We start from the raw sequence: 27,364 nt of genomic DNA, 5'->3' as shown, positions 1-27,364 counted from the left end.
GGATGTGTCCCCTTCTAGTTGCAGCTTGGCCCACCCCTCATCCTGTTTTAGGATGCTCCTTCGTGTGATGCTGCCTTGACCTGCCCAGATTGCCATGGGCTGCTTTACTCATAAGTGATGGCAGGTGCCATGGTCACTCCTCACTTAGCCCCTAGCGACCCCACTTCACGAGCTATTCTGCGGGACTTGTTTTTCCACAGTGTTGGGCCCACACTCTCCCCAGAGTTTGCCCCTAGATGAAGTTCTTTCACCTGTTGGTTAGTGTCTTGATCCTGCTGAATGTGAACAGTCCACTGTTCCACCACCCAGTCAAGTAATGGTGCCTTGGAATACATCTTTAATCCCAACTTCTTTCTGCAATTTTTAAACTTCCATAAATTTTACATTTTTTTCCTTTTGATAATGTCTTTTAATTCATGAGCTTTGTTTTTTTACCTTGATCCATTTTTGCCCACAGCTTTTGCTTGTTTCCTCCTGGTGACAGATGTATTACCTGATTATGAGATTCCTTCTTCTGCCTCATTCATTCTGCTTTGGAGAATCTTCACTGTACTTTTAATTTTGTTCCATTGAGTTCTTAATGTCTGATGTATCTGCTTTCATTTGATTCATCTGTTGTGTCACATGTTCGTTAAGTTTCTTGAGCTCTCGTATTTTGTGCTTCCTATTGTTGATAAGAAGCTGTATAACAAGTGTTTCAAATTTTGTGTTCTACATTTTCTCTGAGGTTGAGAAAGGCTTTTGCTCCTTTGCCGGGGAGTCTTCAATAATCCATTTGCCTTTGCTTCCTCTTTGATCTTGGTCATTTTATGTCTTGTTATCAGTTTCTTCTCATAGTTTCCTAATCTGTGTCACCCACAGTCTACAATCTGATTTTATTTAATGTGGTTGGGACATGGCTCTTTGTTTGTAGTTACTTGATCCACTCCCTCCAGCAAGTTCCAGGTCTGTGTTCTTATTTTATACTTCCACCATGGTCTGCATAACTCCAGCTCCTCGCTTAACACTCCACCTCTCTTGATACTTTGCTGAGGATGACGGTTTTCTATACAATTTCCCATTTCTCCCACTTCCTGTTAGAACAGTTTCCAGGATTAGACAATATGTTTCCTATATAACTAGATTGTTGGTGGTGCTGATCTTGCTGGCACCTATTGACTGTTAGGTCAGAGGGCCATATTAAGCTATTTTGACATGTACAATGCCAAGGTCAGTATTATTTTACCTGTGTTACCAGTGCTATACACTGAGCATAGTGAGTTTGCTCCCAGCTCAGCACATGCCCAACTCACTCTTTTCCCTGCAGCCTAACCACCTTTGCCACACTGTACAAAATAGCACCTGATGTGCCACTACTGGTATTCTTGATCTGCTCGCCATCAGGTCTGAGGGCTACTAGGACTTTTCTTGGGTGGAACCTGTAGAATGCCACATGGTTAGTTGATCGAGCCAGAAATAAGTACACTCCCAGTTCAGTGCACTTGCAGTGCTGTCATAGCCTTTGTGTCTCTAGAGAAAACGGTGCCTAATTTGGCTGAGGATGGGGTGGACTGCAATGTAAAAATCACCTTGTTGCAACACTGACCATCCATGACCTGTTGCTCTGTCTCTGCTCCTGGTCAAATCAAACAGACAGTTCTTTGTGTCTGGTTTCACCTCCTGAACTCCTGGTCAATGTCCCTTCCCACCTTGTTGCTGTTGGAGTTCTGGCTACTGGTGCAGTTCAGATTGCCACTTGCTGAATGCTGCTGGGGTATCAGTCACTACAACACCACACCATTGAGTCGACTGCTTTCCTGTATCTGTCAGTCTCCAGGTGTCCCTCTGCTGTAGTTCTGTCCTCCTATTTTCTTGAATGTGCCCTCTCTGCTTCTTACTGGCTGATGTTTTCTCTGTGTGGTTAAAAGTGCCCTTAGCTTATTCTGTCATGTTGATTCTTACATTTACTTATTTAGTGTTGAGATATTATACACTGAATGAGAGAGAGAATAATAGTATATCTAATATTCTTTACTAAGTCCTGCTTTATTTAAGAGAGGCTTTTAAGACATCAATGACATATTTCCTAATGATTTCTATTTACTTCAGAATCTTTGTTTTAAATAGTTTATTTGTAAGTCAGTGTTTCAATATATTGTATTTTTTTGACACATGAGTGACAAGATACGCAAAGCTGCAGCAATTCAAGATGAATTGTTGAATTATGCCATACATACCAAGAAAAACATGAACATTGCCTCAGTCATTCTGCCTGTGAACTGTACTTTCAGACCCTACTTTTGTATTTTTGAAAATTATGTCTACGAATTACTTGCAGTATGTTCCCTTTATATCAGTACGTATTTTACAATGACTAAGTGTTTCCCCCCCCCTCAAATAATGCTTATTCTCAATTTTTTCATCATTACTTCATTTATCCTGTTACTAGCTTTGGTGAAATAGGTCATATATATCCCCTTTGATTGGCTTCTTTTATTCAATAAATTATATTCAAGTTATTTTTGCCTATAATATTTGTGCATGCTCAGTCATGCATGTATTATGTACTTTGCTCTGAAGAGACAATTGGAGCAGTGTCGCAGCAGGGAGCATCCACAGCTCTCCTGCCAGGCTCATACTCCATCCCAGTCTTGCGTCTTCAATGAATATGTTTCTCGAAATGTTGAATGAAGAATATAGTAGGGAAATCGCTTCATTTGTAGATTTGGACATTACCCACTTTTACAGCATCCTTTAAGACAGAAATTACAGTCAAAGGTAAAATGAAATCTAATTTTTTTCGACTCTACAAAGGACAGGTGATCAGTTACCTTTACCCCATACCAAAATAGTCTTAGGCAGACTAGCGTACTCCTGTTAAATAGTATTCTTAACATATTTCTCCTATTTCAACATTAGCCACTTCCTCTTAATATTATGATTTTGTCACCATACTAAGGACCTAAAAGTGTGTCCAGAAGCCATTTTATTTGTATCCAAACTTCATCTGATTTTTGTGATTAAATACCATCTACTTAGTTTAATCTGACTATCAAACAAAAATGTTACAGACTGGGTCATTTAAATGTGTTGTCACACTTCTGGAGTCTGAAAGCAGTAAATTGTGGGCATGTTTTATTTTCCTAGGCCTCTCTCTCACTTATTTCTTTAATTTTTAAGTTTTCTTTCCTACTCTTTTTTTTTTTTAATAATTCTCCTTACATGTTTCCTCATTTCCCAGAAGGGCACATTGTATAAGCACTTAGGGTCAACTAATATGATCCCACTTAATTCTCTTGCAAAGTCCCATCCTCAATATTTCAAAATTTGAGATTCAGGATTAAGGCTTCAATACATATGTTTTTCTTAAGGTAGATAGTTCAGTTTATAAAAATAGTGTTTACTTAAGATCTTGAAATTACATCTCAAGTTTATTCTTTTGATATTTCCTAGTAGATATCCAATAGGCTTAAAATGTATATGCGAAATATATACAAAAATTCCTGATCTCCAAGAACGAATATTTTTTCCTGCTTTTTTCTGTAATTCAGCATATCGCAAAATACTTATTCATTATTTTCCTCTTCTGCTATATTTTGACAGCTAATCAGTTACTACAAATGAATGGATACACACAAGTAGAAGCCAATATTTCCATGACTCCAACATTGATCCAAGTCTCTTTGTTTGGCTTTTATTTAACTAGCTAATTTAGCTGCCTCTGTCCCTGACAACTTCATAATTAGCCTGAATAAAGCTGTAAAAATATTCATATTTTTAAAGCCATACCATTTAATTATGCTAAATAGAGTCTACTATATATATTAAATTTATTCATATTGAATGCAGAGTGCAGGGGCATGGAGGAGAGCCGGAGAGACCTTCCATTGTCTCATCACTCCTGAAATGAATAGCACTGATACAGTTGAGCCTGGTGAAATATGATATTTGAAGCTCAATTTAGGTCTACGGAAGTGGCAGGGACCAAAGTACAGAACTTAGCACTTGATATTTTTTAGGATGCAAACTATAGGACATGATATAAGAGCGAACCAAGATTCCAATCCAGGGCCGTGCAAATCTTTTGATCCAAATTTGCAGTGTTTCCTAATCTAATTCTTGGTTGATTTTAAAAGTGTTGCACTTGTTTATGAGATTTTTTTCCAAAATTGTATTTCCCTTTGGTCTTCCTAATGATTGTTAGTCACACTTGTGCATTCATGATTGTGTTAAAAGGAACCTTCTACCATGAAGTATTTGAACATACATTGCTATCTACCTGAAATGTTCATATCTACCTGAAACATTCCAGAACTCCTTCACTTTGTCTAGCCCTTTTATCCAATGCCACCTTGTCCTCTAAATCTAATGTCACTGTACTATAAAAAAGTGACTCCTAAAAAGAACATAATTCCCATTCTTCAATTATTTGTATTATCATGATAACTTTCAAAAACATTATATGCATATTACCATTGATAATTGTCATTGCCTGTTTCCTGATAGAATGTGAATTTCATTGCGGTATGTATGTTGTCCCTTGCTGTTTGCATAAGACATGTAAGAGTACTTGACTCATGGTACATGACCAAAAATGTTTATATAAATGAATTAATAAGTATGTCCATTATTTATAAATAGAGAGCAAATATGGAACTTTTGGAAAAATATTGATATTTTTATCTTAGCATATTCTAATGATACAGAAACTTCAAACATGTATAACATTATTTTGTAATAGCAATTGAGCAATTCAACTCAGTTTTGAAATAATAAAGGAAAGTAAAAACCTTTTCATATTTCTCATGCCCACAAGTCATGATACTGGTATTTATGAATATCATGTTCCTTAATCCAAAAACCTTGGGTTGTGTGAATACAATGAGACCTCTTCTTAGTCTTGCTGTCAGATTTCTCAGGGAGAACTTTAGAAAGCTGTTTCACACAGAATTAGTTTAGTGGTAACCAACACAACTACTTGCCTCCATCACTGTCTCTTACATAAGCAATGGACTCTTCAGCTTAACCCTACACAGCCCATGAGAAACCCTCATGCACCCCAGGAAAGAGCTGCAGCCTAGTCAGAGCAATTGGGACTAAGGTCAGTCCAGACTAAGCATGGCTATAATACCTATTGGGCAGCACGTGAACTGGATTAGGTATAGAACCAGATTGGGTTAGCTAACTATATCTACTGGTGCATGTATGAGCCAGAGTAATGGCAGGCTGGCTGGGCTTTACCACAGCATCAGCTAGAAAGTGCTGGGACTGGGGACAAGTCCCATCAAGACTGAAGAATCCCCTAAAGAGTACAAGAGCCAAGATTGGTAGTGGGCCCAGGAGGAAGACTCTGGGAACCCTTTGATGGGCGGCAACTTCCACTGATTTGCATGAAAACTAGTGCTGGGGGAGAGACTGGCTAGACAGTTAGTGGCACCAATTACATGAGTGTGGGCTTGATAGTGGTGTTGGTGGAGTTGAGCTAGGTTTCAATGGCTATTGACCTGTAGAGGAGCTGAATGGGACATGAGACAGAGTGATTACTGTTTAAACAAAAAAATAATTCCCACTTGTGCTGATACACTTCCAAACCAAAGCTGCTATAATATAACTGCTAATAAATTTAATTGTCAGTGAATACCAAGCAGCCTTGTTCCCACCAGAATGCCCAAAACCAGAGCCATACTCATTTTCAGGAGAAAGATATCCTATATAGCATACTGTGTTTAAAGTCACAAAGCCTAAGATTTCCAGGTATAGCAACCAAACACATATTTACTCAGTTTTCATTGGTTTCCTTCCTCTTTTTTTTCTTTTTTTCTCTTTTTAAAAGCAGATTTTACAGAGATGAAGAAAATAAAAAAGATAAGGAGCGTTGAAAAGAGAAATACAGGAAGCTTCTTATTTCTTTGTTGGCTTTTGGAATTTTCATGTTTACTCTCTCCATTATTTCTTTTCTGATATGTTCTTAGTCCAGTTGGAAATTCTGCACCATCTTTGTTTTTCTGATATCCCTCTCTGGTTGAGGCAAATGAAGATTCCTTTTGTTCAGACATCTTGATCTTCCCTTTGATCATTCTGTTACTGATTTAATCGTACTAGCTGGGATAACACAAATAGATGTAGCTGTACCTTGTATTTTGGGCTTTACTGATAGCTCATTCCGAAGGGAAGAAAAACACATAAAATAGTTCTTCCACCTCCTTCAAACAAGAGAAATCACCTTTATTTCTTCATCCTATAAGCTAAATTTAAAAAAATTGAAGAGTAAATAATTATGCAAATTTTGGGGTTTATTTCAGAATTAAGACAGCTTACCAAAGAATCCTGTAAATACACATAAACAACAGACTGTTCAATCCCACTGAGATCTTGGCCACAGCTTCAGGTAACTGGCCCAGGTATTGCCACCTGATTGCTAACTGGTTAAGAGAAAATGGGGAAATCTTTTACCTGTAGGTTTCCACTGAACTAGCAGGGGTCACGGAAGGCTTAAAACCCTTTCCATGTCTTGCCTTCTCTTCCTTCAAGAGGCATTCCAGCTCCTGGTTCTCTAAATTATATGTCTAAATTAAGTATCTGATCCTCACTCAAGTATAGTTTAAGAAAAGTATGAAATATATAGTACAGTATATATAGTTGTTTAATTTTCATCACACATTTTGAAAAATATGAGATCTTTGATTACTAAAGAATTGTATTACTTTTGTAAACATTAAGAGGCAATATTCAAATGTAATTTGAAAGGCACAGAACAAATCAATAAGTAAAATTACTTTTATATACCAAAGCCCAACCCATAGAATTTATTGTTTGCTTATTAAAGATTTATTTTTTTAAAAAAGACAGAGCTACAGAGAGAAGAGTTCTTCTATCCATTGCTTTTTTTTCCAACATATTTTTATTGCATTTCATTTTTTTAATTAATTACATTGCATTATGTGATACATTTTTTTTAAATCTATTTTATTGTATTGTTGTTGACAATCTTTACATAGTTAATTACAGTTAAAGAAAGACAAAGAAAAAAAAAAGGTTTAAGGGGATAGGGAAGTGGGTAATACTATTATGTCCATATTGTTTCCATCATGTATCTGAGGTAAAGGGGGATATTGAGGGAGAAGCCCCACCCGGTTTCCCGCCCACTCCGAGTCCCGGATGTGGGGCATGCTCTGAGATATGTGCTCGAGTGGTGTTAATAGTTCTCCGGTTATGAATCGCTGCCAGTTTCGCTCGATGAGGTCGTCCACTGATTGATACGGTCCATTATTAAGTCTCCATTTGCCCCATATTTCGCTGCCAACATATAGCTGAGATGAATGATTGATCTGCTCTGTCTTCTGTCTTTTCTTGATTAGAGTTCTGAGTCCAGCAGTTCGATTGGGGAGATCTCCAAAGAAACTTTGAGGTATTCCCAGACTAGTTTCTTGTATGTTCTAGCAAGCACAGGGCCCGGCACAGTCCATCACCACGATCAGCTGGTGGTTTCAATTGCTGGGTTGGTTCTGTTTTCAGTCCCGAGTTGCACTGGAACCAATGGGTGCTGCAGTCCAGTCTTGTTTGGCCCTTACATCAACCAGTGGGAGCTGCAGCCTAGTTGGGGCGACCCACAATAACCCCCACTAGGCCTGCCCCCTACCCTGGTTTGCCAGTATGTGTAGCAGAAGACCAGTCTGTCCGCTCATCCCATTTGGCTCTTGTACTTGTCAAAGGGTATTAAGGCTTAGTTCTATCTAACCAACTCAACCATCCAGCCCTCACGGGTGTTGTTGAGTGCCTCTCTATCTAGCCATCCCAGCTCCCGTCCTAGTTTTCATGCCCTCCCGCGGGAATAGTGACCCAAGAAGGGGGAACCCACTTTTTCCCTCCCAGGTCTCTCTGTCCCCATTTATGCACTCTTTATGTGGTTCTGTGATTTGACTTGACAGAATTAGTCCCCAGTGCCAGCTTCTGCGGCTATGCCCATACATCCCTCACCCACTCTAGTTTATGCTTGCACCAGCAGGAATAATCAGCCCAGCCTGGCTTTTCCCTGGTCTAATCCACATGCAGCGCACAGGTGATGTAGCCTTGACTAGTCTGGTCTGTCTCTATCCCAGCCCACGCTCTCCAGTAGGAGTAGCTGTCCAGTGAGGGGACCAGCCCCTTAATCCCCCTGCCGGCTCTGCCCCTCCCTTCCTGGATCTCACGTGTGCTGGTTGCATGCTGCATTCATATCCAGTACAGGCAACCCCGCCCTGGCATTCCATAATGTGTACTGGTTTTGTCGCAACCAAACCCGGCCCATCCCACACTCTTTTCTGGTGATCGGATTTGCCAGTGGGTGACATGAACTGATTCAGCCTGGTCTGCTCCTGACCCATGCTGAATGTGTGCCCGTGGGAAACTTTCCATGGCCTATTCTAGGCTGTTTCCTATCATGCTTCTTGCGCTAACCTGCAGGGACTGTGTCCTGCCAGAGGAGTTGCCCAGGCTCCTCCATCAGAACCCCTCCCAATGCCAGATTTTGCGCATGCCAGGGGGTCCTTGAGCCAACCCTACCCAGTTCACCTCCTGTCCTAGCAGGAACAGTGGCTTTTCCTGGCTGGCTTTCACCCCATTCTATTTCTTGTTGTTGGATGTTTCAGCCTTGCCATGGCTCGTCCATACCCACATACAGCTCACGTATGGTTCAAGAGAGGAGGGAGACCCAGCCTAATCAGTCCCATATCTACCCTCTGGTTCTTCATGACACTAGATGGTGTTAGGATCTGAACTGGCCTGGGTCCGACCCGGCAGGGGCACCCTCCACAGCCGCCACACTGTGAGGAGCGGCACTTGCCCCCGAATCCCAAGGCCGGAACCTTGATACATTTTTTATGCACTGGGATTCCCCCCACCCCTCCCAACACCCTCCCCCCCAGGGCGGATTGCTCCACCTTGTTGCATTTCCATAGTTCAAATTCAGTTGACATTCTTTCATTGGAGGTATTTACCAAGCATAAAGTCCAGCATCTTATTGTCCTGGTAAGTTCAATGGTTTCTTGGTGAGACCATCTCTGGTCTGAAAGTAGAGCCAGCAGAGTATCATCCCAATCAATTAAAAGCCCCAACATAATATTTCCAACCATTTACAACATTGTGGCATTAATTGACATGGTATTGATTAACCAATATGTTAATAGGAAAATGCAGGTTCTCAACCACAACCTGTGAGTTCTTCATAGACATTTCAATTTTGGTTTATATTCAACTGTGTTCTATAAACCTTAAAATGGCTTAGATTGCTATTCAGCTGTCTCATGCCTATTTTAATTTTAGTATTTAGCAGTTTATAGCATTGAAGCATGATTTCGCTGAACCTGGCTGTTTTTCAGGTGGTCTAACAGGATATATGTCAACTGTTTAGGTGAGCCTGTTTAGGAGGGGTGTGCAGAGAAATCTTCCATACCCCAGTGAGGAGTAACTAATCTTTGTGTCCCACCCAGTGAGTTATAAGCGCATCCCCGCTGACCGTTTCTTACTGTTTCTAAGCTTTCCTTGTTCTCAGTCTATCTATTCTAGTTTTGTTTGTTTGTTTTGAGGGGTTTCTGGAGCAATGCTGATGGTCATTACGCGAGGGGGTGGGGACCCAAAATTGGAAGCAGACAAGGACCAGGGAAAGCTCCTCTCCCTAGTCCTGAAGGAAGTTTACTGTGCTTCTGTTTCTGCGGACCGCTCAGGGATCCTGGTGGTTGTTCCAATGACCTTGGATCCTGCAAGGCAGGATTTGGGCTTCTTCCATCCCATGTGGTAGATCCAAATGGGGATGGGTGACCTCAGAGTTCTTGGTCTCCGAAGGTCCTCCATTTCCCCGTGGTCTCCTTGGCAGTAGGGATGTAGTCTTCGGTGCTCATACTGATAGTCCTTGGTGAGGATCTGGGAGTCTTCAGGTTTGGGATAAAAGCCTCCTCCTGTCAGCCTGCTCCACTCTGGGGACCCCTCCCTGCTCTATGTGCATGACTTCCTCTTAAGAGATTGTTAGGATTACTCCTGACTTCAAGTTTGATCTAAGTTTTAATTTTTCAAATGTAAGAAATATTGAAGTACTTATTATTTTTATTCTTCACATCTTAATTATAGATAGACATTTTTCTTAAAGATAGATTTTCGTGAAGTTTTATTTTAACTCAATTAGGAAGTTTTAGGACCTATGATAACTTCCGAGGCCATTAATAGGAAAGAATAAGCTTTTCTGTTGTTCAAAATTTTTGGATTTTTAGAATGTTTATATAATTGCATAATCTTACAAAACTATAATATTTTTATTAAATATTGGGTAGTATTTGAATTGATGCTAATATTAAGTTTATCATTAGAATACACCTTTTGAAATTGTTTTCTCAAAGTTCAAATTTTCCATACATAAATCAATGATTAAATTTTAATGGCATAGATTTTTAATTTAAAACATTCACTGAATATAAATAATTTTGGATAAAGAATGTGTTGCAACTAGAATATTTCCATCTATTTATATGCAAAATGGTCATCAAGAGTGTAGAAAGTAACTTCTGAAATCGGTATTACAGATAATTATAAATTAATGTGTCTCTTTCACAGAGGATAATTACTGGCCTTTATTGATGAAAATCATTAAAAATGCAAAACTAATTACTTTGGAAATGGCATAATTTTTGTCTTTTTATTTTACATAATTGTTATGAAACAATGCAAAAATGTATATCAACAAGCTGAAAGATGACGACAGAATTTTAGCTACTTATCCTTAACATAAGGTCTTAACACATTTTTCAAGATTAATTTTGCTTGTTCCATATCAATGCAGTATACCTAAATGAATGAGTGGTATTTTAAGCAATATTTTCAGAATGCTAATTTTATCTGGATGAAAAATACTTTGAAATATAGGGGAGGGGGGGAGAGAGAGAGAGAGAGACAGAAAGAAAGCTGGTATTCTTCCATCCACTGGCAAACTCTCTAGATGGACAGAGCAGTGAGCACTGGCTAGTTGAAGCCAAGTGCCCGAGAGCTGCAGATGAATCTCCCACTTGGCACAGGAAGCATCTCGTGCTGGTTTCCCAGGCTCACAACTAGGGAGCAGTATCAAGAGTCAGAAGCACAGGAAAGGGAAGCAGCATCCGTGGAAGTTTCTAGATAAAACTCTGAAATGACAATAATTTATACTTGCAATGACTGATATAATTAGTAGCCATATACTGAATTTGGAATAGTATGACAGTAACAGTGCTTTAATTTAGGACATTCCCTAATTTTATGGGTATTGTGAGCAAACCTGACATTACCCCAATTTTCTCCATTTCCAAAGGACTCCTTATACATGCTTATAAAATCAAGTGTCTAATGGACTTATTCTTTACATAAGGTGTCCTATGTGTGATTTACTGTTTATTTGACCAAAATGGCATACAAATCCATTGTTTAAGAGTTACTGTCCAACATTTTAAAATAGCAGCAACAATTAACTTATTTGAATGCAAAGTGTAATGAAACTTTTTGTATATACTTGAGAAATTGTGGTTAAAGGATATTTGCATTTTCAATAATGATCATGTTTAATCTCTAGTGTTCACCTTTTATATTTATTAGAATACTGTGATACTATTTTGGCTTCGTTAAAATTTTTATAAAAATAAAATCATTTTGCTCTGATTTTCCTAAAGCTACTGATATTTTAAAGAGAATAGATGCAAGCCTTTTCAAAGTGTTCAAATGTTAGTTTCCTTACTTTGAAAATAGGACTCATGATGCCAATGTTATAAAGTTATTATGTGTAAGCTCGTAGAATTTACAGTAACAACCTGTGGTTACTTAAGATGACTTTGTAACTTGAAATATTTTGTGAGAAATATAGATATACCAAAGTTATTTAAAAATTGTGGTTAAATTAAATTTCAATCATTCAATTTTAATGTTGCCACATCTGCAATATTTCCCATCATACTCAAAGCTGATTTATATTCTTAAGCTAGAATAACATTGACTATTCATTAAGTTGCTCAATTTTTTGTCATTGATTTTGTACTGCCCCACAACAATTCATTCAGAAAATTATCTTATTAAAGATGGTTATTTTAGATTTTCGATGTGTATGTCTCAAGTGGCTTGCTTTCCAGGATTACATAATCATTGAGTGTCTTACGGGACACTTTTTAGGTTCAATCAGATGTATCAATTTGGTTTCAGCAGAACAGTCAAGATCTGTCATTATCTCTGTGGGCACAGTAAATGAGCATCACTAAAAGATCTATTTGGAGATCATCAACCTAGTAAACTGTTACTTACACCAGTTAGCACAGTACTGCTATTCCCTGGAGAGAAACCTGCACTGAAAAAACACAGTGAAACTTTGAAAGTGCTCAACATAAAAATAATCCAAAATTTGTGTTTTTAAAGTATTGGGTTAAACGGACTCTGCATTACTGGAATTTTCAGCAAGATATTGGAGATTATTCCAAAGATTTCTGCAGTTGGAGCATGGATATGATATGAAATTGGGAGATTTTATATCAGTGGTGTATCACAATTAACCACAAATAAAATACAATAATATAAGTATCATTTTCTACTTTTCTCTCCGTTGTTTTGTTTTATGGCTCTTCATTTATGGGGATGTATAATAACTGTGCAGTAGACTATGAAATGCTGAAGCAAAGATACAATGCAGGTTGCATCTCGACTTCCGAAAGAAAGATGGACTCTAAATGAGACTGTTGGATGTTTGACAACAGGATGCTGCACTCTCTGCCACTGTCTGTGCCTACAATTTCAGGATACACGGAAATAGCAAAATAATGGGCTTGGAACTTGTGTGAAGGAGAATGTTATTGTAATGATTCGGAGAAAATAAGCGAGAGGTTTGCTGGTGGGAGACGAAATCTGAGTCTATGCATCTGTATCATAAAGTAAATAAGTAAAAAAAAAGAGTGCAAAGAACTAGAAAGAGAAGGAGAAGGAAGGGGTAGGTGGCAATTAAAATGCAACATGTATATCACTGGTTTTGAATAAAAATAAAATCATGTAAAATTCTTACCATGATATATCCATAAGGAGTTAAAGAATTATTTTTTCTTTTTTTGTTTCATACTACAAGTTAGTTTTAAAATGATTCAGTAGTAAAAAGAAAATATCTGTTTTCAGCTTCCTAACACTGATCATGGTGTTTTATATACATTTGAAAGTATTTACAAGAAAATTGTGTAGCAGACCCACTAGATAATGTTCCAGTGCTCTTTCAATTTTATTGAATTTTAACTAATTTTAATTTCTTTCTTTAAAATAAAAAGATGGCTCTGTATGTTCCTTCACTCCCTAAGTATCCATAGCAATTGAGGCTGTTACAGGCTTACCCTAGTATCCAAGCTCTCAGTTTAAATCTCTCCATGGTAGAGAGAACACAGTTACTACAGCCAACATGAATGCTTTCCTGGGTCTCTTTGGCAGGAAACTGAAATCATGAACAAGAGCTGAAAATGAACCCCCAATTGTTTCCATAAAAGACATCAGTATTTTAATCAGCATCTTGAGCACTAGGCTAAATACCTGCCCTTGATTGCTATTCTAATTGCAATTTATCTCATCTTCAAAAACCCTGTTGCTGTATACAACTGCATATTTTATCCTTAAATGTAAGTTCATAGTTTATGACTAAGCATGTTATTGCTTAATTTCTGTAGCATTGTCAGTTGAAGTGCGTAGTTTCCATGTGCTTTTAGTGACTTTCAGTTTTTAATTTTTGTAATACTTCTTAAAAATATTTCAGATAGCTTTAATATAGCTCTGACACTCTGAAAATTACTGCCATTTTAAAATTTACATGAATGTACTTGTTCAGAGAATTGAAGTAATTAAGTTACATAAAATCTACTGAGAAAATATGGTTTATTCCAGACCTTCTAACAAGTGTCATTCTGAAAAGAGATATTTACTTATTTTTAGGAATTAGTAATCATTTCTGCATGCAAGAGGCAGCACAAAAGCATTTTATCTTTTTAGGTACAAAAGTACCAGGAAATCTCATTTCTCAATCTTCAGCATATTAAGCATCTTCAATTCTTTTGGACTCACTGGGTGTGTATCCAAATGTACACTTCCATCTTATCTTCTGATATGATCCACTATCTACTTCCATATTAGTTTTTAATATTTAATATGTATGAATACTTGCTTTATTACATATATTCTCAATCAAATACTTTCTATACCAATTAAGATCATAGAAAACAGACGGTAATATTCCAAAATGGAAATATTGATCTCTGAAATGAAGTCACTGGAAACATGAAATAAAAGGAAGATTCAACTTTATATATGAATTTATTTGTAAGCAAATTGCGTTTAAAATTGAAGGGTATATCACACCGTTCTTACAATAAGGAGATGATTAAGGGGTTAGTGCTGTAGCACAGTTGGTTGAGCTGCAGTGTGCACTCCCTGGGATGTTTGCATCATGGCTGTTTCTCTTGCAGTACACCTCTATTCATGTGCCTGGGAAGCAGCACATGGTAGTCGGAGTACTTGGGCTCCTGCCGTTCATCTGTGTACTTAATGTAGTCTCAGACTTTCTTTTTTTATTATTATTATCATTAATTACATTGCAACATGTGAGAGTTTTATAGGTATTGGAATTCCCCCCATGGTGGGTTTCTCCTTCTTGCTGCATTACACAGTTCAAGTTTAGTTGAGATTCTTTCATTGCAAACATATACCAAGCATAGAAGCCAGCATCTCATTGTCCAGGTAAGTTCAATGGCTTGTTGGGGAGACCATCTCTGGTCTAAAGGTAGAGCCGGCAGAGTATCATCCCGAGATAACAAGAGCAACAATTTATAACGTTATGGGGTCAATTGACATAGTATTAAGTAACCAATATGTTAAAGAACACAAGTTTTTAACCACATCCTGCGGACCCACCCCCCCGACATTTCAACTTTAGTCTATATACAACCAGGTTCTATACACCTCAAAACAGGCATAGACTACTATTCAGCTGTCTGTTGTCCATTATCATTATAATATTTAGCATTTCATAACGTTGAAGCATGATTTTGGTGAACCTGGCTTTTTTTCGGGTAGTCTAGACTGGCTTATAACTCAACATATGTCAAGCGTTTAGGTGCAGAACAGTTTTATGAGGGGTGTGCAGAGAAATCTTCAATACCCTAGTGAGGAGTAACTAATGTTTGTGTCCCATCTAATAAGGTATAAGTGAATTCACAGGAAAAGGAAACAATAAAAATTTTTGAAGAAAAAGAAAATTAAGTTTGCTTTTGGCACAAAATTTTAAAATATGTATGTGTATGAAACACAAAGACACATATATACACAGATACAGAGACAGATCTTCCATCTGCTAGCTCTGTCCTCTAATGCCTCAGTATGCATTAGGAGGAAGACAGAATCAAAAGTGGAACCAGAGCCCAGCGCAGTAGCCTAGTGGCTAAAGTTCTCAGTTTGCATGCGATGGGATACCATATAGACACTGGTTCTAAGTCTGATAGCCTGTTTCCCATTCAGTTCCCTGCCTGTGGCCTGGGAAAGCAGTCCAGGACGATCCAAAACCTTGGGCCCTGAACCCATGTGGGATACCTGGAAGTGCTCCTGGCTTCGGATTGGCTCAACTCCAGCTGTTGTGGCTGCTTGGGGAGTGAACCATCGGACAGAAGATCCTCCTCTCTGTCTCTCCTCATCTCTTTGTATCTCGCTTTCAAATAAAAAGAAATAAATCTTAAAATTGACATGGGACAGCTGAATAGGACCCCAGAACCACTTTAAGGTGTATAGCAAAGGGCCGTGTACAAAGTAAAATCTGGTTGTCAATGAAGTAGCCACAGGACGCGGCCAAGAACCCACATATTCCAATGTATTGATCACTGAATACCACACTAACCAACCCCACGATGTTGTAAATTGTTGCTGAAGCCGTGCGGTGGCCCTCCATTGGAGGGGATGATACTCTGCCAGCTGCACGCCCAGACCGGGGGTAGCCTCCCAATGAAACTGCTACCTGTGTCTGGACAATGAGATGCTGGACTGCCCGCATGGTCCATGCCTGCAATGAAGGAATCATGACTGGTTATGATCTGTACTGATGTTACAACATGGAAGAATTCATTATGAGGGGAGGGGTCTGGGGAATCCCAGAACTCATGAAACTGTCATTAAATCAAATAAAAAAAAGTGGAGCCAGACATTTCAATAGGAAATGTAGGCCATCCCAACTGGTCTTCACCTCTGTGTCAAATACCACCTCTGCAAAGAATTTCTGAAATCCATGTATAATTTCATTATGACATAAGTTTCCATGAGCTTTTAGAAGCTCCTTCATTAAATGAATTTTAATTTGGGGGGAACCAAAATTAGCTTTTGAATTCCATTTTCCTATGAACTCAATGAATTACTGGCACTATGAATTACTGCTTCGTTCATGAATCAGTGGACAGTCCATTAGCCCCAACTTGGGTGTCTCCTGAACCCAGCCCACGTGTAGGCTCTGCCCTGCCTGCTCTACCACAGTCCCAGTTCTCATGGTCACTGCCATGCATTCCTCCTCCTTGGTCTCACATTTAGTAGCGTGTGTTGTAGCATGGCCTAGCCAGGTCTTCACCCAGTTTCAGCTCATGCTTGTGTGTGTATGCTGTGGCCTAGCCCATCATAGCCATCCTGCAGTTCTGGCTGCAATGTCAACTGCCTGTGTTGTGGCCCAATCTGTCTTATCCTGCATGGTTCTCATATCTGCCAGTGGCTTTTATGAACTGGCCCAGTTTGGCTCACTGCCAGGCTTGATCCACGTTTGTGCTCGTGGGTCCTGTGACATAGCCTGGTCTCCACTGTTCCAAGCCTTGGTTCTTGTGCTCACCTTATGTGACTGTGTTTTCAGTCCCCTCTATCAGGCCTCCTCCCAGTGGCAATGTTTGTGCCCACGGAGGGGTTCCTTGCCCCAGACTGTCTTAGTCCACCTACTGTCCTGGCAGAAATTATAGTCTTGCCCAACCAACAAACACCCATTCCCACTCTTAATCTTTCATTCTATAGCCCAGCCACACTTGGTCCATGTCCAGACACAGCTCTCCTGAGATTCAACAGGAGCTGAGACCTAACTCAACCTGTCCTACCTACCTTGGCTCTTACCAACAGTTGTGCACCCCAAAATCTTGCCCAGCCTCGTGCACCCTAGATGCAATCCACACCCATGCCAAGGGACACTGTAGCCATGCCAAGGACTAATTTTAATAACACCGAAGAAGGTTTTTAATTGGGTAATTCCAAATGCGATACTGCTTTGGAAAAATCACTGACTTTGGTTTTTCATATGTCACGCATGGCTCTTGGTGGGCTGTGGCAGTGCTTACTTTGGTCAAATAACTACTATATTTAAGTAATTATTAAACTCTTAACAAAGAAATATAGGAATACTGGATCAATCAATGCAAATACGTGAGACATATCAAAAAGTTCAAGAGAAATAGCAATGCTAAGTTTCCTTCAGCAAACAATATTTTGAGAGCCATGTATTTGGGAGGACCTTCATGAAGTTCAAGGAAAATGTACAAAGTATAAAGAGCATAAATTTTGAATTTTTGTACTGAAACTTATTGCTCAAATCTTTTGTTCTCAGATTTTGTTTTGAAGTACCCATCAACTTTATTACAAGAATGACTGTTGAGCTCATTAGGGCAAATGGAGAGTTGCATTATCACTTGTCTTTTAAGTTTTAGTAAATATGTTTTTTTTTTTGAGCACAAAGGCTAGTTTTTATTTAAATTTGGAAATGGAATCATAACTGAAACACTACAAAATCCCTGAAAATAATACACTTTGGTAAATCATGCTGGTAGAGCTCAACACCATTGTTTTTCTTCAGATTTTTGTCTACATGCTTGTTTATCATCTTTTTTTATTATTTTGCATTATGTGACAGTTTCATAGGCTCTGGGTATCCCCTCACCCCTCCCCACGCCCATCCCCCCTGGTGGATTCCTCCACCTTGATGCAGTATTACAGTTCAAATTCAATCAAGATTCTTTCCTTGCAAACGTATACCAAGCATAGTCCAGCTACTTATTGCCCAGATGGGTTGAACAGTAATAAATATGCTTTTAATAGAACTTTCAAATTGAAAGGATATTTGGAGGTGATCTTTTAATTATTCTTGTTTGTTTAAAAATTGAAAAATCCCAGGGTTTTATAAATGACAAAAGATAGATTAAGTTGCTATTTAAAAATGTATGTTCTCACTAGATTTGAATATAATCAGTATCTGATGAACAGCTTTGTGAAAAAAATTTGAAGAGCAAATTCATTTGGTCAGGGCAAAATAGTGCTATATTCATTGAATGCTGTTGAAACACAATTGAGTACTTTAAAAATGCATTAAGGTCATAATATATAATTTATCATCACTTTATTTTTTAATATACAGAAACTCTTCTTTACGTTTGAATTTTGAAACATTTCTAAAAACACCTGAACAGAAATGTCAAAAGATTTGTTTACACTCGTGCTTATTTATGTATTTATTATTTGGAAAGGCAGATTTACAGTGATGCAGAGTCCGAGACAGAAAGACTTTCTTCCATTGGTTCACTCCCCAGCTGTCCCCAGGTGCTGGAGCTGTGATTATAGGAAGCCAGTGGCTGTCCCAACCTGCAGGGCCCTACACTCAAACTCCCAGGGTGGACTGGGAATGCTCGGCTGCTAGCCCCTGCGGCTGCTGGCCAAAGAAATACTTGGTGAATGAGAGTGCCAAATGCTCTTTTATTTTACTCCTCATATATATGTATATATGAGGAGTAAAAGGTGTATATATATATATATATAAGGTATATATATATTTACTCATATATATGAGGAGTAAATATATGTGAGGAGTAAAAGGTATATATATATATATATCTTTCTCCCCTAGAGAAGGTGTGTGTATATATATATATATATATACCTTTCTCCCCTAGAGAAGGTGTATATATATATACCTTCTTCTCTAGGGGAGGAGAAGAGGAGGGGTTTCCTGGAACTATCTTCAGGGAAGCAGGGAAGGAACTAAAACAGGGGAGGAACTATTTATTTGAACAGGAACAAGGGTGGAGGTTCTGTTCCACTTGCTTTGCAAGGAATGTTCTAGTCGCAATATCCTGCTTGCTGTGGCCCTGCTTGCCCAAGGTAGATTTTGCAATGCAACAGATTTTCAGGCAAGCCAAGTGTAAGGCCCATAAGTCTGTGGCTCCTAGCAAAGAGCCAGGAGCCTCCACTGAGTTTTCAGGCCAGGAAACAGGGAGCTATATAAGAAGTGGAGTATCCAGGACAATAACTATCGCCTATATTGGATCCTGGCACTTGCATGTGGAGGATTAGCCAGTGAGCTACTGCACTGCCTCCTCAACTTTATATTTTAACTTTATATTTTTTCCTAAAAGAAATACTTGTATCAGAAGAGCAGATTTATAGAGACATTTAGAGACAAAGGGCACAAACATATTTCAACATATAAAATGAGAATATCTTGGAATAAACTCCTCACTACTAAAGAGGAGTGATGCTCTTATTATTTTAATAACTTTAGTTGTCAAAAATGGTGTTAAACAGATTTTAGAGAATTTGATTCAAGCAACTATCACGAGTTGCCATGATTCAATGTCATGTTTTTGATATCTGTATACAACATGAATACGCATTAGTGCTCATCCAAAATTTGTTTTTGATAATTTTATTTTTCCACTAATCTGAAGATAATCTGAAGAGTAATAATTTCGTTGAATTAGTAGTAATTCCTATATTTTCATATGACCTAGGCATCACTTTTGATGTCTTGGTTCCTCACGTTAGCAAGATTAGGTCCCCATTGACAGCTTTCAGGTCTACACTTTCTCGTCCCTCACTGTGCTCTGGCAGAAAGCCTAACTTACTAAACCGCCTATGCCTCCTTGTGGGACAGTTTAATGCAACCTATTTTCCTCACTACACAGACCTCCGTGTACTGCCAAGGCACATGTTTATCCTGTAGTGTCCACTCCAGTCATCTTGTCTACATGAAGCTTATGTATCCTTGCTTCAAATTCACCTTTCAGAAACTCCTTGTTATTAACTCTTATTGGATACTGCCCTAGACTGCAGTTAAGATCCAAGTCCTCACATCTCTCCCTGTGTTGCTTGCTTCCCTACTGAGAGTTCATAGTGTGCCCTCTGGAGGATTCTCTCCTGAGAGTAGTGCAACTCTGCTTCCCTTCCCTCGTTTTAGTTGCAGTGCCCCCATCTTCAGACCTGATTGTAAATCTCTTCTTAGTCTAGACTTTTGTAAAGAGGACCATGACAGCAATAGCCATGGGTGAGTTACAAAAAGAGCCACAAAAGCCACTGCCAGGATGAGCAATTTTTCTGTGAGAAGGACCGCTGTCATGGATTGCATGTTTAGTTAATGGGCTGTGGGCCAGGGTCCAGGGCATTCCCTGAAAGCATGCCATCAAAGGAGCCACAGTCCAGCAAGGCTAGATTTCATATGTACTCACCACAGCGACCTCTAATGGCCCACATAGAGAAAAATACAAGAATTCTTGGTGCTCTGTTACAAAGTTATTCTCAGCGTGTTTTGTAGATATCTGTCTTTTAGGCATAACTCATTTTTCGCTTATGTCTGATATTATACAAAATATGTTTCCTTCTGTTTGCTTCTTATGTTTGGTAATTTTAACTTTTCATGTGCTGTAATTTCATGCCAGCGAAGACAGTCTGTTAATTTAACCATCCTCCATAGCTACATGTTATGTCTTAGTATTTATAATTTTATAAATAACTTCTCATTAACTATAATCCACCCCCAAACATTGTGGTTTAAAACGATAAGCGATATCTGACTCATTTCTGCGGGTGTGCGACAGGGATAGCACTCTGCTAGTAGAATCCTCTCATAGTCTCAGCTGAGCTCAATACACAGTAAAACAGGAGAAGTATCACATTTGTTAGCATCACATTGAACTAAACAATTGAAGTGATTATACACCCAAAGGTGCACAGCATGTTTTAGAGAATCTTTCATGTTCACATTCAATTTGTATCACTATCACTGCACTAATTTGTTATATCTATGTTAGTTACAAAATGAAGAAATGATTTCTCCATAAGGTTCTAGGAAAACTTCAGTGAACCGATACTTTACAGAACTTGATGAATGATTAGCAAATATCATACTTGATATAATATTCATTAAGTTCTTGTGAAATAAATGTTTTTACAGAGGTAGTCTCATATTGAAAATTGCTAACTCTATATACAATCAGCCTCAGCTGGCATGTACATGGAGCAAGAATATATTTTGATGTATAATTAAAGTGGTCTATTTATTATCCAGTCTTGTCAATTGCCACCAGAGTTATGCAACTGTTGGTTAAAAACATAGATTTGATCTTCAGGTCTGGTCATTGGCAGTAACAAAAGATTCCCTTTGAAGACCTACTGTGCAAAATGTTTCTTTCTGCACAGTATTAGCAAAGTCAACTACTTCCAGGAAGTCTGGGAGAACCGCGGTCATGGACAGGGGCCTTCTGTCCAGCTGAATCATCACATAGTGGTTGCAATCTAAGCTCAGGTGCATTTTGTTTGGAGGAGATATATCTGAATGTTTTGAAATATCTGTTGGGCCATGTATTGATTTAGTAAGTTAAGCCCCTGCCTGCAGTGGCAGAATCCCAAATAGGCTCATGTGGATCAAGCTCCATGCTGGTGTGCCTGGGAAAGTAGTGAAAATTGGCCCAGATCCTTTAGCCCCAGCGCAGATATGAGAGACTCAGAGAACTGCTTCAGAATCAAGCTCTGGTCATTGCAGCCATTTAGAGAGTAAGCCATCATATGGAGGCGCTCTATCTCTCCCTCTCTCTGTAGAACTGGTTTCCAAGTGAAAATAATTAATTGATTAATAAATTGTATATAAAGTACATTATACACCCACACATATGGGGGGTGTAGTAACTTTTGAAATCCCTTTATTGAAGTTAAAGGACCACCTTGAAAACATTCCCTCTTCTCTGATCTGGTTCCTAGTACTTTCACACTTCCCTGTCTTGGCCCCCTTAACATTATTCCATTCTTCCCCTGGTTGCTCATGCAAGGGTCTGTAACTGCAGAACTCTCTAGCAGTTTACATGTCTCTGATGGACCACCTGACCTCTAATTGTGAGTAATATGGTAGAAAAGTAGGCAAGTCATGCTTTAAAACAGGCTTCTTACCAGCACTCTGTAGTTTAACCTGCTGCTTATTTTATAACAGTGAAGAGGTAAGTGCTGGAGTGCTATCTCCATTGTTGATCATAAGGGAAAATAGACACTGTCCAGGGCCAGAATAGTCAAGAAAGCAAAATAATATTGTGTAATATTTTAGGAGTTAGCCACAGGTATTGTAACATAGCTCCCATATAAGGAGCTGGCCTACTGAAGAGGTTAGGAGAGGCCATGCAAATGGAGCAGCCCAAGAAACCCCTGTAATAAAGTCAGTTGCTTTGTTTTCTTTCTGTGGCCCCACACTCCTAGTGTGGGCAGTATTTTCTTTTCTCTGCCACTTCCCCAGAATCCCAAAGTATATTGGATGTTACATGTGCCCTTGATAAATGTTTATTCAATCTGTTAATGACAATTTCACCTGAATAAAAAACATTTAGTTCCTATCAAAATTAGTATATTGAAGGAAAATTTATGTAGTTTAGTATGTTGGAATTAGTTGACATATATTTTTATGCTCTGACAAATATTAAATGAAAGTATATTTTAATGACAGGATTTTTTTTGTATTAGATCTCAATAGTTTTAAAAATAGTTAATACATATCTCTGGTAGCACCAGCTGTTTATTTACCTAAGACATTTACATTACTCCAAACTAATTATAATGGTTAACCCTGCATGTTTGTACTGCTACGATTTTCTTGATGCAAACTTTTTGTCTTTTTCGACAGAATAAATCTATGAAGTTTAAAATTTTCAATAGAAAAGAGATGCCAGTCATGCATGTTTAAGTTACAGAAGAGATAAATACTATTGGATTATTTATAAACTAATTATGTTAATTATGGAAATTTCAGAAACAGTTATCTCCATTACAGAGTAAAGCAACTGAAGCCCTAGGCGCTCTCCCTCTCCCTCCCTCTCCCCTCAGCCCGGGAGTGTGTGTGCCTGTGCACATATGTCCGTTTGTGTACTTTGGAAAGAATTACTCTCTGCAAAGTGAATGGGTTTAGAGCATTAAGGAAAGGAAATGAAATGTTTCAGTGCTAGAGATTCCAAGTCCTTTGGAAAAAACATCTTTATCTATGGTTAACTCTTTCATGTTCCCATTAAGTGAGCTGGTGTCAACTGTCTAAGACCGTTACATTTCACTGTTTTTGAGTTTGTAAGGTTATTTTTGAAGTGTATGAGACCACGACTTCTAAAGAAAAGGATTTTCTGATCATTAACAAATAAATAAATAAACTGGAGGAATCAAGTTCATTCACAGGCTCCTGGTTCTTTGTTCTTTTTTTTTTTTTTTTTTTTTTTTTTTTTTGCGATCAATTTATTCTGCACTTTCTGATAAACATCAACAGCAGGGAAGTTTGATTTCTCATTTGGCTAAATCTAAAATCTTCCACAACATCATGCTTAATGACATTAATTTCAGCTTCAGCTAGCAAGTCTTCTGTCCTGACACCTTGTTTGCAATGTGTTGCATTTGTTCATTTATTTAATCTAGTTTCAGCTCAGATTATGTGTTGATAAATTAATAGAATATTTTCCAGTTCAGAACAGTTGTAAAGCTTTCTGATTCAGCAGTTTTCCCTAAAACAGCACATGCTTGAACATTCCAATTACCAGGATTTTATAGCTATAAAATTTCTGATGCTTTCATTTCATGTTACTGTCAAAATGATTTAACAACTGATAATAAATTACCTGTATTTCCCATACTTGCATTATAAATTTATACTTAAGTAGCCTAATAATGGACACGTGAGTGTATTACTGCAATAATGTGGGTTTAATCAGTGAATGGAGAAAGTTTTTTGGGGGGAGAAGGAAAAGCCCAGACCCTATGGAACTGCAGTATGAAATAATTGTTGTTGTTGTAGTAGTAGTAGTAGTAGAATAGTAGTAGTAGTAGCAGTAGTAATTAGAGTAATGAAATGATAATAAGCTTGCAGAAATTAGATAAACAATGACTCGTCCTGTCCTTTAATTTGCTTAGTCAGAAAGCTGTATACAGCTGTATCAGGACTATGTCTGTTATTCTATGGAATTATCTATTTGCCTAGAAAGACATTGGAGAATGAACATTGAACAGAGAGTCTAATGTATCACTGCATGCTTTTTCAGAAAGTTCATCGATGAGTTTATCATGTGTGTATGCAGTATTCAAAATTCATTGAGTGATTTTATTGGATAAGATATTTCAGGATCTTGCATGATAGCCTAGTGGCTAAATCCTCGTCTTGCACACATCAGGTTCCCATATGGGTGCCAGTTGACCTGGCTGCTCTGTTTCACATCTTGCTGCCTGTTTGTGACTTTGGGCAGCAGAGCATGGACCGAAGCCTTAGGACCTTGCGCTAGCATGAACAACTTGCCAGGATGCTCCTTGCTCCTTACTTTGGATCTGGTTTGCTCTGAGCATTGCAGCCACTTGGGGTGTGAATAGGCATCTGGAACATCTTTCTCTGTCTCTCCTTTTGTAAATGTATATGCCTATTTAATTAAAAAAAAACATGAAAGTTCAGACTGAGTAATTTTGATAACGCCAGTTTTAGGGAAATATATTCATTCTAACAAGTTTCATTCTTGATATAAAACATGTATGCATATTTGCGTATGTTTATACACCACACACATAAATTGAGCAATATCTTTCCTTAAATTAATAATGAGCCTTGGTTCTGACATGTGTCACAGCAAGTGAATGTGCATCTACATAACTATGTCCTGGCTTTGCTTTTGACTCCATCTTTCTTCTTAGTTATACCTTGGAATGCAGCAGAATTTTGATCAAGTAGTTACTTTTTCCTGGCACCCAGTAGGAGAACTGAATGAATTTCTGGTTTCATGCTGCTTGTCGATATTTGGAGAAGCAATGAGTAGATGGGAGATCTCTGCTTGTCTGTTTTTGTATGCATGTATTTGTCTGCCTTTCAAATAAATATAAAAATATATATATGAATTTATACATTTTAAAAATGAGCCATCATTTTAAATGCCTAATTAAATGAATTTTAACAGTTGTGGATAGTTGCAAAGTTTATCATCACAATTAAGTTGCAGAACATTTTCATGCTTCCTAAAATTCTTTATGGATGTTAAAATCCAATATCCTTTCCAAATGATTTCATAAAAGTATTGATTTTTTTGGCAGTATATATTTCCATTATATAAATAAAATAATAGATGATATTATTCTGTGATTGGTATCAGCACAGTGTGCTTGAGACTGAATTGATAGTTTTGTGTATTTTTGGACCCATAAATCATGTTCAGCTTCAACAATCATGAATAAATATATGATGTATAACACTGTACAAACATTTTTGTAGAATAATCAAGAGGCAGGGATATAGGTCTTCCCTTTGGCCACAACTGAGTCTTAAGTCAATAGTCTGGAACTCCCTCAGGATTTTTCACATGTGTGACAGGTTTTTACATACTTGGACCATATTCCAATGTTCTCTTACACACATGATCCTGCATGCAACTGTGTGATGCCAGCATTGCAGGTTGCAGCTTAACCCATTGTGCCAAACTACATATTCCATATTATGTCCAGTTTATAGGTGAAGATACTGAAAGTTGAGCATTATAATAAACTATGTTAACTTTTTACATTTATGAAATGGTGGATTTGAATTTCAAACATTGGAAATACCCACTGAGTTGCTTTGTTATTTTACAAAAAGTGTGTACATTCTAAGTAAACATGAAGTCGTATTGGGAGCAATTCACTAACTTATCCAGTACATGTTACAATTACTTGTGTCCTGGCAAACTGTCTACTCACTGCCATTACACACTTGACACACTGATGGTATCAGGGTTAGATTTCAAATTTAGGATGCCTACACACTACATGAATATTGAATGTCTTTTTTTGTACTAAGAAAAGATGTATAAATTGGCAATAGAAACCTCCCTAATACTCTGTACACCTTTTCCTACCTAATTTGATATTCTGTGAGCATAAAAATTTGTTAAATGCCCAATGATGAGGTCACAATTCCTGTTTTATGTTGGTGTTTTCTACTCTATTCAACAAATAAGATTAATATATCTGTGAAGACATCACACAGGAGTGTATCTCCGTCATTTTTCAGCTGCACAGATATTTTGCTGTAAAGAATTTCTTAAATTTGGCCCTAAAGAAATCTTTGTTTTCTCTTTAGTAATTTCTCTGACTACAAAATTAATTAAAACTTTCTGAAGTCTCAGAATATGGTATTTTTTAATGGAATTTTTGCTTTCTACATTAGTATTAACTGATTCTATACGGAAGCTAAACAGCAATAAATATAAATGAATATGATTCCTCCCTATACTGCTTGCATTTTGGTTCATGAATTAAGCAAAAGGTAAATAAAATATGATTGGTTCCAAGTGGTGACATACATTATGAGGAAAAAAATATAACACTGTAATTACTCAAATTTGAGCTGTATAAGACATTGGTCTTTCAAAAATCTTATAAAGGAATAAATAAAATAATCTATGAATAGTTCTTAGAAATATCATCTCAATGAGAGATTGCAGCATTTTTATGGCTCTGACAGAACAACTCAGAGATATGTTGAAGTTTAAAGTAGGAGGCAATATGGGTAGAATGGAGAGGAATAGATGAATTACCCAAGATGACATGATCAGTCTTTAAAATGTTCACAGAAAATACGTAAAAGGAAAAATGCATGCAAGAAATGAAAATTACTTTCCACCAAAATAAACAATGTTATTCTTAAAAATTGATGTTTTGAAATGTGTTCTCCTACTAAAACTCGTAATCTAGAATCCCAGGTTCTTCATTCTAGCCCAGTTGTGGATTTTGGCCATCTGAGGAGTAAACGAAGAGATTTAAGATCTGTCATGCTTTCTCTGTCTGTCTTGTTCTCTAACTCTGCTTTTCAAGTAAATATATATTTAACAAATATATTTTTCATTTTAATGCTTAGGCATATTTTAACAAAATCACCCACAACTGAGTCTATTTGTAGATTTTTAATGTATTAGCTTCCAAGAAAAGGCTTTCAGGTTAGATTTTGCTTTTAAATCCATTTTTCAATTCTTTTTTCCCTTTTATGTGAAAGACAAATTTTACGGAGAGACAGGGAGAGATGGAGGCATCTTACATTTGTTCATATATTCAACAAATGGCTGCAATGGCCAGAGCTTAGCTG

Source organism: Ochotona princeps, chromosome 12 (assembly GCF_030435755.1).
Source record: "Ochotona princeps isolate mOchPri1 chromosome 12, mOchPri1.hap1, whole genome shotgun sequence".
NCBI classification, from domain to species: domain Eukaryota; kingdom Metazoa; phylum Chordata; class Mammalia; order Lagomorpha; family Ochotonidae; genus Ochotona; species Ochotona princeps.
This window is presented reverse-complemented; position numbering follows the sequence as displayed.